Source organism: Artibeus jamaicensis, unplaced genomic scaffold (genome assembly GCF_021234435.1).
Source record: "Artibeus jamaicensis isolate MK-2021 breed Jamaican fruit bat unplaced genomic scaffold, CSHL_Jam_final contig_373, whole genome shotgun sequence".
NCBI classification, from domain to species: domain Eukaryota; kingdom Metazoa; phylum Chordata; class Mammalia; order Chiroptera; family Phyllostomidae; genus Artibeus; species Artibeus jamaicensis.
The window spans coordinates 6,418,031-6,429,247 of NW_026521807.1; positions in this window are offsets into that span (position 1 = coordinate 6,418,031).

The following is an 11,217-nucleotide window of genomic DNA, read 5'->3' on the forward strand; positions in this document are numbered from 1 at the left end:
TGCAATGTGCTGAGGAATCAGTTGTCTCACTAGCACTGTGTCCTCTTCTTGTGGCAAGTGTACAATTCTGTAGTTTGGGTAGTTTTGGCCAATCAGAGCATCTGATTTCCCCTGTGATTATAGTCATTGGTTTAGGAACAAGAGCCAGATCTCACTTAGGCCAATGAAATATGAAGAAATTTTTGCTGCAGAATTTTGGAAAAAGAGTTTTACCTGCTTTTCATCACAAATTAAGAGACTCTTTCTTTTGCTGTGGATTATATGCTGAGGGGGAAAACTCTGAAATTGCTGTAGCCATAATGTTAGGATGAAAGAAATAATGGTGAGGCAAAAGCAAAAATATGGAGGACAGAGATGGGAGAGTACATGTAAACAGCCAGAGTCCTATTCACAGCTGTAGATCACAGTTCTGGACCAGCCCACACCTGAATCTACCGAATTACTCAAGACTGACTATTCGGTTATTTGAGTCAATGTGTTCCCTTTTTAATTACAAAAAAATTGAGAGTAATGTTTCTTCCTTTTAACTTTTATTTTTCAATTACAGTTTACATTCAATATTATTCTGTATTAGTTTCAGATGTATGACATAGTGTTTAGAAAATCATGTACGTTACAGAATGGTCCTCTTGATATTTGAAGTACCTACCTGGCACCATACCTAGTAATTATAAGATATTGACTATATTTCCTATGCTGGCATTTACATCTCTGTGACTATTCTCTAACTACCAATTTGTACTTCTTAATCCCTTCACTTGTTTTACCCAGCCTCAAATACCCCTCTCCTCTGTCAACTGTCAGTCTGTTCTCTGTATCTATGAGTCTGTTTCTATTTTGCTTATTTTGTTCTTTAGATTTCACATATAAGTGCAAAAATGTGGTATTTGTTTTTCTCTTGCCTGAACCTGAAATCATCCTAGCAAGTGGAGTAAGTGTAATCTAGAATAAGCTCAATGGAAAAGAAAAAAATAGAGAAAGATCAGGAAGCTTACAGTCTTTTTCAGATTGATCAATTATTAACCACATCTCGGAAATACTCTGGGCCCTCCAGTCAAATGAGAAGAGTGAATTACATTAGTGTTTTCAAACATTTTCTTATAATGAAGCCCTTTATTCAAATGAAGTCTTAGGAAGAATCCAAAAATTGCTACCCAAATGGGAGCCTAAAGTGCTGATCATTTTCTTCCTTTTGTTGTTTGAGAAACTTTAAGGATCAGGATCACAATTTGAAGACAAACAAAGTTGTCTGGAGTCTGCACTTAGACTTGAGAAGACAGGTTTGGTGTTCCACAGACGTGGGTTCCAACCCAAACTCTGCCACACTCACTTTATGTGACCAAGCATGAATTTCCAAACGTCTCTAAGCTTTATTTTTCTCATTTATAAATTTAAAAACAACAGCACACATCTCACTGGGTGGTTTCTATGATGACAAAATAGTGCATTAGAAGTTCCCAGCTCTGTGAGTGCTCACATGCTTACTGTGATTAAGTTTCTTTATAAAATTCTTTGATTTAAGCAGCCATCAAACACTTCATACTTTTTCTTCCCCTCCTTTTTTTTCCATATGGGATGTACTTCAATTAGTTCTTACACCCAGGAGTAAGGGACAAAAGCACAAGTAATTAAGCCATTGCTATGATCTTAATTACCACAAATTTAGTAAAATGATTCTGCCAGTCTCTTATATCAAAAGACTATTTGGAGGAGTGGATGAACTGTCAAAGTAATGTGGCAGGAATTATAAGCATCTTTTGATTTCCTTTCATATGTTGTTTCTCATTATGGAAAGATGGCCTATGACTTATCTAGAAACATCTGGATACTTCAAGGGATCTCACAAGAACTTTTTCTTTATTAAAGGACTTGAAAATACACAAAGTGCTTGAGAAATAAGAAGTATAATTGTGCCTTGTCATAAGTAGAGTAGATGACACTTAAGTCTTGTCTGGTGGAGTTTTCCAGCACTGAAGTGTTGCCTGACCTCAGTGTTGTCCAAGTCCTAGTTAGAAGATGGGGAACATTCAGTCAGCGCCTGTTCTGGAGGATGTTAGTAGGAGGGGCACTTGACAATAAACCCCTTCTGATTTTCTAGTGGATATAAAATAATACTATGTAACCGGTCTGTTCCCCAAAAGGAGTGGACCAGGTATAGTATTTTAGTTTCAAACAACAGAAATGAAATTCAGTTAATTTAGGCAGAAAACAATATTAAAAGAAAGGAGAAACAGCAACTTTTTTGAGAGTTCTCATGTGTTTGTCATCAGACTGCTGCCATTAATGCATCTTAACTCTACTCACTCCAAGTTTCACTCTCTCTAAACTAGATTCCAATACCCGGGGCGGGGGGCATCTGATTGTCTGCATTGGCCAGGTGTCATCTTCACCTGGAAGAATCCACCCCATGTGGGGCTCTTCCTCTCAAAGTGCACAAATAAGCTGGGCCGGCACTCCAAAAGGGTCCAGTTCAGGAAACTTGCGCCAGTTACTCATCATCAGACACACAAGATCTCCGTGAAAGCGCCACAGTTAAAGGCAAGGATCTAATTTTGACAGATGGAAGAAGCCTATTTCTTGTCTAAACCAATCACAGTGACTTTTTTTTTCTTTTTTGCCAAGAAAAATGTCCATATTGAGCATACATTTATATTTTGATGGCCAAGCTAGACCATATATCCATCAAAAGTGCTCAGTCATTATGCTTCCCCAGCCCCTTTGATGGAATTCTGGTAGGTAATAAGGAAGTGGCATACCTGGAAATTGGAAATTAAGTTCTGAAGGTTTTCAATCAATAAACTAGTCTTATCAACAATCCTAAAACTAATAAATTATGCCCCATTGACACATCTATTCCTTACCCAATTGTTAATATTTAGACATCCTTTTGATATGCTGAGAGCTCTTAGTAAATAGGGTAGAATAAATCATTAGGTAAGAAAGAAGATTGCATTCATTAGTCAAAACTCCCATATGATATATTTCTTCCACATGCCATCATTAACCTGGTTTCAGTAATTAACAGGATTATAGAACAGCATTTTTAAATGTCCAAAGCCATATATAACTACTACTAAATAATTTATGTAGGGATTTTCTTACCAAGACTTGTCAAATGCTTCATTTTTTTCAAAAGCCTTGGAATATACATAATTGAATGGTGTAATACATTTCAAATTCTTCAGTATTTTATATGTAAAATGGATGGAGATACATTTGTTATTAATATCATAAACCAGAGATCAGGAAAATTTATAAAGCTGACATCTTTATGCCATCTAATACCAGATAGATACATTTTATTTCATTTAAGATAGAGAAGTAAGTTTTTTCACCCAGAAAATAAACTCATTTGGTTAGCGCTAATTTTATATTCAATGCATGGCATTTATTTCTAAAACTTGGACCACTCACTCTCTTGTATATTTAAAACATTCATTGACTAGTATATACAGTTTAAGTTTATTATCTTTTGCCTTTACCGAAAACCCTTGGCAGACCATTCTTTATCATGTACATTGGAGATAACTAAGTCTGTTTCTCGTCAGTTCTAAATTTAAATGATTTACTTTTCTTGATGGTTGAAGTGCTTGAAGTCAGGGCATTAGGGGGTAAATTCAGTCCATTTGTGCCTCTTCAAAGAATTAAGAATTTACATGATGGATGAAAGTTTACTAAATACTGTTCACATTCTGGATTTCCAAAGACAAATAAGGGGTGACCACCCTTAAATACTTTAAATTAATATGAAACGTCTAGCTTGAGAAATCGAGTATGGGAGGAAGTAGGAGAAGGAAAGACAGAACAACAGATTTGGAGATAAAATGACAAAGACATTTCATATTCTCATGGGAATGAAACAAAGAGGGAAAAAAATCAATAAAGCAAGTTGCAGCAAGGGTCTATGGTCTGAAAATAATCCAGCCTGAAATAAAAGTAGAGTAAAATTCAAATGAACATACTTGTCATTTATTATCATATTGGTTGCCATAAAAACACAGACTTAGAAAAATAACAGGAAAGAAAAACCAGTTATTTCTACCTTCTAGAGAAAGCCATTATTAGCATGTTGGTATATGTTTTTATATTTCTTTTTCTATACGTGTGTGCGCACATGTGCATGCACATATATGGGATTTTTTAAAAGAGATCACATCGCGTGAAGTGTTTTGTGACCTGCTTTCATCACGTAATAGACTGTATGCATCCTTCCATGCCAATACTTCAGCACACATTTAATGGCTGCATAACATCTCATTTTATCCAATAAACAAAGAAATGAATTCTGTTCACATTTTCTGTAAATTGATCCCCCACATCTTCCATGATTAAAATGGAGCGATAGCCCCACTGCACCCTGAATGAATAAAGAGCCATGGCAGCAACCGTGTCAGTAAGTAGATCACTGTTTGGCTCAGTCTGAATGTGTCCACAGCATGCCCCAGCCTCAGCTTACTTTAAGTTTCTGTGTCTGCTGCTAGTCTCTCTCATGTCTCAGGTACCTGATTTGTTTTGCCCCAACCATGGGGATATCTCTGTTTTGCTCCGTGTACTGCAATGTTTAATAGAACTGGGTTCAAATCTGACACTTCAGCAGCTGGTTCCCCAACCTCATGCAGGCAGGTACTTCATTGAAGATGCATGGTGGTGGGGGAGGGAATGACTTAAAATGCATTGTGCTCTACTCCATTAAAGGTTGGCAAGTCATGAAACATTAAGCTTTTTAAGGGTATAATTTCAGTTTGCCAGTAGAGGTGGAGTGGGGAGGCATTTCTAAGTGACCTTGAAATAATCAGAAGTAAGCAGTCTACTCTTTTGCCTACATGTGCCTTTTTCCCCAGACAAAAACCTGTTCCTGTCGACCTAAGTGCAAACTCAGGGTATCTCTTTAACTTAAGTACATGTGTGATAGAAAGTAATCTTAGTGGACATTGATGGGATTTGCATCATGCTATTCTTTTAAATGTATCATTTCCGAAGTGGAAAAGTATAATTTCCAATGGCAGGATACAGGTTAAATATATTATATTGTATTCTATACTGGAACACTGTCCAATTATTTTAAAATGGTATAATAGCAAAAATCTATAATTTATGTAAAGCTATTCATGAGACATTGTTAAAGGGAGAGACTACAAAATAGAATTCACTTTTTTTAATCCCATTTTTGCAAAAGTAAATTATATATGTTTTACCTTTGTATGGCTATCTTTACGTGAAGAGTTAATGATGGTTATTTGGACTGGAAGGGGCTCATATCAGCATTCCTCAAGCACAAGGCTTGTTACTCAGAGGGTAGTCTCTTAAAAGGAAGAATAAATAATGAAAAATAGAGGCATCTCCACCTTAGTGACTCATACTGTGCTGGGTGATCGGGGTAAGCGTAGTTACAATAGCATATTGCCTTGGATAATGTTGAGTAAAAAAATATGAAGGGCAGATAGTTGAGGGAATTAAAAAGCAATTAAACACACAGAAGAACTTTTCTTCTATATTTTTTTCCTTCTCTTCTTTCAAGTTAATGTATCTCCCTCTGCATAGTGTTAGCCAATGGGTGGGTGACTCTTGCTGATGTTCATAGATGAGGGGAACTCAAGATTAGGTAAAGAGAGGAGGAACAAGCTAGTGCTCCCTAAATGTTCCCTACTCAAGGAACCCCTGTTGTGATCGCAGAATGTCTCCTGTAACTCTTCAAAAAGACTGAAAGGAGCCCTCGCATAACTTCTGGCAAGGTGAATTCCAGGAAACAAAGTAAGACTTCCAACCATACTGGGATTTCCAAGGAAATGCCTAGAAAAAACAAATGAATTTTCACTCTTTAAGAGCACTTTGGCCAACCCAAACCTGATGCAGATAATGCTTGCCTCAAAATTCTGTATCTGTGATACAGTTTGTGGCTCCCTTTTACCACTTCTGGTTGTATAAGGACACCTCAGTTAACTTTCTTAGGCTGCAGGTCTGGTCCTCACTCCTATTTTCTCATGATGTTGTTGGCATTGGTGCTACAACTGTGACCATGCACACTTCCTGAAAGGAAGAAGTGGCAGTAGGAAATGTACGAAGGAAGGAAGGAAGGAAGATGTGGGGATAGGAAATGTAACATGGACTAGATCTAGATTATGTGGACAAGAATACTAATTTAGGATGTACTCGGGGATATTTGTCCCCTTTAAGAGAAAATTAAATTTAAGAATGGAGTTATTTCAGTTTAAAATCTCAACAAGTTTATTTTTTGAGAGTCACTTTCTCTAGATTTCCGTGACTCGTTAAAATACGACAAATTTGGATGGAGCAGAAAGTCCCTGTGGAATAGAGTGTTAATATGTTTAAACAGAAAGAAAACCTGTGTGCAATTCATACTACATGACCCAGGACTGTAAAGTTTGCTGATCATACCAGTGCCAGCTCACCAGTACCTTCCAATGACCACTTTTTTTTTGTTGTTAACTCCATTGGCTGTGATATTCAGAGTGTCCAGGATCATCTGTCATTTAGTTGGACTTCATAGCCCCTCTGCTTCCTGGCTAAGTTATTTATGTAACATTATTCCACATAGGAAAGCCCAGCTGTTAAAGTTTTAGGATCAGGAATAAGAACACATTCTTATTAGATCTTTCATCTTGTCTATGGCGTGTTTTTCTTGGTTTAAATAATGATAACAGCATGCTGGCTCTTCGACCATAACTCACTCCCTGTGTCTGTCTGTGTAGGAGAGAATGCCCTTGTTGTACATCTGGGGTTCCAGAATGGGGCTTACATCACATCAAGTATGAAATCAGTGTGTGGGATTGTATAGTCACCAGGTGCGTTTGAACTCATACACCTGGGGTAGGCACTGCAGAAATAATGATAAAACCAAGTTGCAAATTGGTGGGAGCAAGAGAAGGATGTGAGAGAGGAGAGGAGTTTAGGGGATTAGAGTTTTGATCACAGAAGGAAAGTTGTACTATTTACAAACACAGGGAAATGTAGGAGAAGCACTTTTAGAAGAGAAGATGAAGAGCTTTGTTTGGAATACATTCATTTCGACGTGCTGGGAGGAGATCCAGGTGGAAGGGTCTTAGAGGTCATGGTGACCTTGTAACGTGCCAACTTGGTTAGGCCAACCTACATTTCCTAGAATTTCTTTCGCTATAAGATTCTGGGCAGAGCGGGGATACAGGAGAATATTGTGTGAAATTTGGAGGGTAAAGGTGAAGCAACTGCGGTTTTGTCAGCTCACACCTGTTGCCACAGATGTGCTGCCTTTTTAGCCAAGGCTACATCTGGGCCTACATACAATTACTCTACCTTCTCCTTTAGCACCTCTGACTCCTGGGCCAGCTGTACTGTTTACCTCCAAGGTGAAGGGCTTTGGTCTTTTTCTTCAGGCCATCCAGAGCACCGAAATCAGAGCATAATACCTGATACTAGGTTTTAACACATCCCGAAGCTTCTAGCCTTCCCTTCCCTGTGGATTTCAGGTCCAATATGCAACACAAAGAAAGCAAACAGCCTTAGAGAAACTACTAACCCTGCTCCAGTTGTGTGGTGGAATCTTTTGCATGTGTCTGGTGTCCTTTTCTTTGGCTCGAAGCACTGTGTGACTTGGCTCATTTTTCTGTCCATTTTACACCATTCTTCCTTTCAGAACATTCTTTATGCCAGTAAAGAATGCCTATAAATTTCATGGGCACTTCAAGTCCGAGGCTCTTTTCCCATCTCTGGGTCTTTCAACATGCTGTTCCTTCCTCCTCCAAGCTCATGCTTTTTGGTCTGTAGGTCTGAGCTCACGCAACTCCAACTGGCCTTCTCTGACCACTCAATTTAAACAATACTGTTTTCTTCAGAGGTTGGGTATGTGTATCTAATTAAGTTTTTGGTTAGTTGGTCTTCATTAGAACACAGGTTCTACGACAGCAGCTGTTCCTTGAACAAGCTGATGTGAGCACTGTCTGACAAAGTTCTCACATTTTTCTAGGAACAGAAAGTGATATGAAAAACTCTACATTGTGAAGCAGAGATGCCAAAAAATTAACTTCACATTTCTGAGGAGCACACAAATTATCCTGAGTTCTACCACTATTTCTACTCTTCATGGTAGCTCAAACTAATTATCTAAGAATTCAGGAGCTGTTTCAGTAGTATCCTATGTCCAATTTCTAAGTGTCAGCAGATTCGATTACATTTCTTTGAAAAGATGCTTGTGATAATGCTTAATAAAAACTCAGCTAGTGTTGGGATTGCCTGAATACAAATGCTATTTTACATGACGGGCTTTGGTTAAGAGCTAAGAACAGAATCAGGCTTAGTTTGTTCATAAAACTGTATTTTCAGAGCACTCATCCAACTCTATTATTACCTGATATTTTGTGTTCTATGGCTATTTTTGTATTGTAAATTTCTTAAACATATAAGCCAAAATACTCTCATTCCCCAAAATTTAACAGTTCCATTTGTGAATATATTAGGTGAAAAACAAGCAAAGAATAAGCAATATTTTTAATAAACGAAACCAAAAGGAAAAGGGAAATTCTTTTCCGGGAGCCCTAACGAAATAATACTGAGAGTAGCCTAACTTCCTAACTTTCAGTTTTCAAGGTCAAACCTCTTGGTGTTCCGTGGGGCCTGCAGATAACTTTGATGCTTCAATACTACATATATGCCTCTTTGAAATCCTTCATGCTGTAAATGTCTCCTTATTTCTTTTTAAAGTTTTTTCAAAAATTTTTTTGCCAGCACTTAACTTAGACATAGTACTTGATCAGAAATGTTAAAGTGGCTCATAAATTATACATTTTTTGAAAATGTGGGCACAAATCCTCAATCACTACACTTTTGCTCCCAGGCTGCTTCCTTGGCCAAAGCTCCATCCCTTGTAGTGCCTGGGTTTTTGCAGTTACCAAGTGTTCTCACACTCCACAGAGGGTGTTCAGTGACTACCCTTACTTCCAATGTATACCCCCACCCCAGACAAACCTGCTATGGTCAAGGATGGTAATGCAAATCTTCTGAATGGAAAGCAGATTTTGCTTGCTTCTACATGAAATTCAATGCACTCAAGCAAAGCCATTTTGACTTCTTCTGAGCAGGCAGCAACCAGAAATTCAGTGACTTTCTAAATAAAGTCTCACATCAACTGGTAATAAAATGGAGCAGTGAGGGATTTACAATATACATCAAAGGAAACAACTAAGATACTGTTTTTCTATTCACATCTGAATTCTTTTTGAGTTCGAAATTCAACTATAAACAAAAGTGGGCTTACAGTTATGAGAAAGTTAATTCTTTTTTAAAATCCTCACCCCAGAACTTTTTTTTTTTTTCATTGCTTTTAGGGAGAGAAGAAGGGAGGTAGGAGGGGAGGAGGAGGAGGAGAGACACAGAGAGCAATTGGTTGATTTCTTATGCACCATGACTGGGGATCGAACCTGCATCCTGGGAATGTGCCGACTGGAGTCAAACCTGTGACCATTTGGTCTGGGGGACAACGTTCCAACAAGAACCACATGCCCAGGGAAGGAAACAGTTCATTCTTGCAATATTATTTATTGTATTACTTCCCACAGAAACAAAACTAAATATTTTTGCCCACCCCTGTGTAGTTGTTGCAACTCACCTGGTTAGGTGAAATGTTTTAGTAACAGGTCTAACAAAGTTTGCCTGTTCACTCAGTGCCTGGGTGATACCCAAAGCAAGGCATGTAGTACATATGAAGCCTTCTCGTATTTCTCAGGAAGTGGTATAAACTGGTGGAAAGTTCTGACTCCGATGGACACTGCTCACAGATTTTGGACAGTGAAAGACAGCTAGCTAGCCAGAATACAGTTGGGCATCTAAAGGCTTCCAGTTGAAGACAAGGTTAAAAATAAATAGGAATGAGTCATTTAGACTCTTCTAGGTTCACTCCAAGAACAATATCATTAATATAGTTCTAAGGTGCAAAACCACCACCAAAAATATGTCAACTCCCTAAAACTAACCCCGACCAACCACTAATATGAAGGTAAACCAAATGAAACATTTCTCTTTCCATCTTACTCAAAAGAAGGCAATTTCAATTTTTCTACCCCTAAAGAAACTGCTTTCACTCATCTGACAATAAAAACTAAAGAGGGTCTTGAGAGTTCACTTTGACTTTTATTATACACCACAGGCATGTGGACTAACCAGAGGATGACTCTGTGTATTCTTAAAATGACAGGAAACATATCTCCCCCTGCCCTCCTTTCTGATTGTGGAGCAGCATTTCAGATAATTTTTGGATTTAGGGTAAAGTAAAGAAACCATGGCTGGCAGTATATAAATGACATAATTCTCAAAACTATTTTTGGAAGCTAGTGACTTGCTAATTGTTATTGAGAACAGGCTCATAGTATTCATAATACTAGTAAAGTTCTCACTTAACATCAGTAGGTTCTGTGACCTTCAATGAAGCAAAACCAATTTCACCAAAGGCTAATCAATATAAGAGTTAGGCTTCTAAGGCATTGCATCAATATCATTAATCAAGGATTTGCTGTGCTCAGCTACTTATATTCTGAACACGTTATTGGATACCAAAGAAAGTAGAGGGGTCCCTAAGAATCTTCCATTCATGTTTTTAGCTTCCTATGATACAGTAATTTTTCAAAGGCTTTGAAAAGAGCATGAAGTCTTTTGTTTATTGGAAATCTTTTCTGTACACCCAGAAATGCAGACAATGCAACCATGTTTGTTCTTTGTGCTGATGGTACCTTAACAACCATGGCTGCTTTTGCACTGATGGGAGTATGAGTGCCTAGGAGTGACTATGAAAGAGATTCTAAAATTACTTCACCTGACTGGTTACCTTAGCTTTATAATACTTAGCTCTCTGGAGAACATGCTATATTGTATTCCCAGACCAAATTAAGGTTAGCATGGGTATCTTCAACTTTGTTTATATATACACCAAGAAAGAATTTTTTTGTGGGTTTTTGTTTTTTTGTTGGTTAGGCAGGAGGGAATTCATTCAACTTAAATTCTGAGGTAGGTAATAGATAATGAGAAAACTGCAGATGCTCTAAAATGGAACCTCCGCTCACCTTTCTGGGCTTGTCTTACTAATTCCCAAGTGGCATAAGCTAGGTCCTTACAGTCCGTGATGTATCACTGGTGTTTTGTGTACTGCTCTTAAATTCAGCTCCAGCGCTGCTTCTTTGGCGAGGAGTTCATGTCCCTGACTGAGTTGTCACCCTTCTATTTTCTTCAAGAACC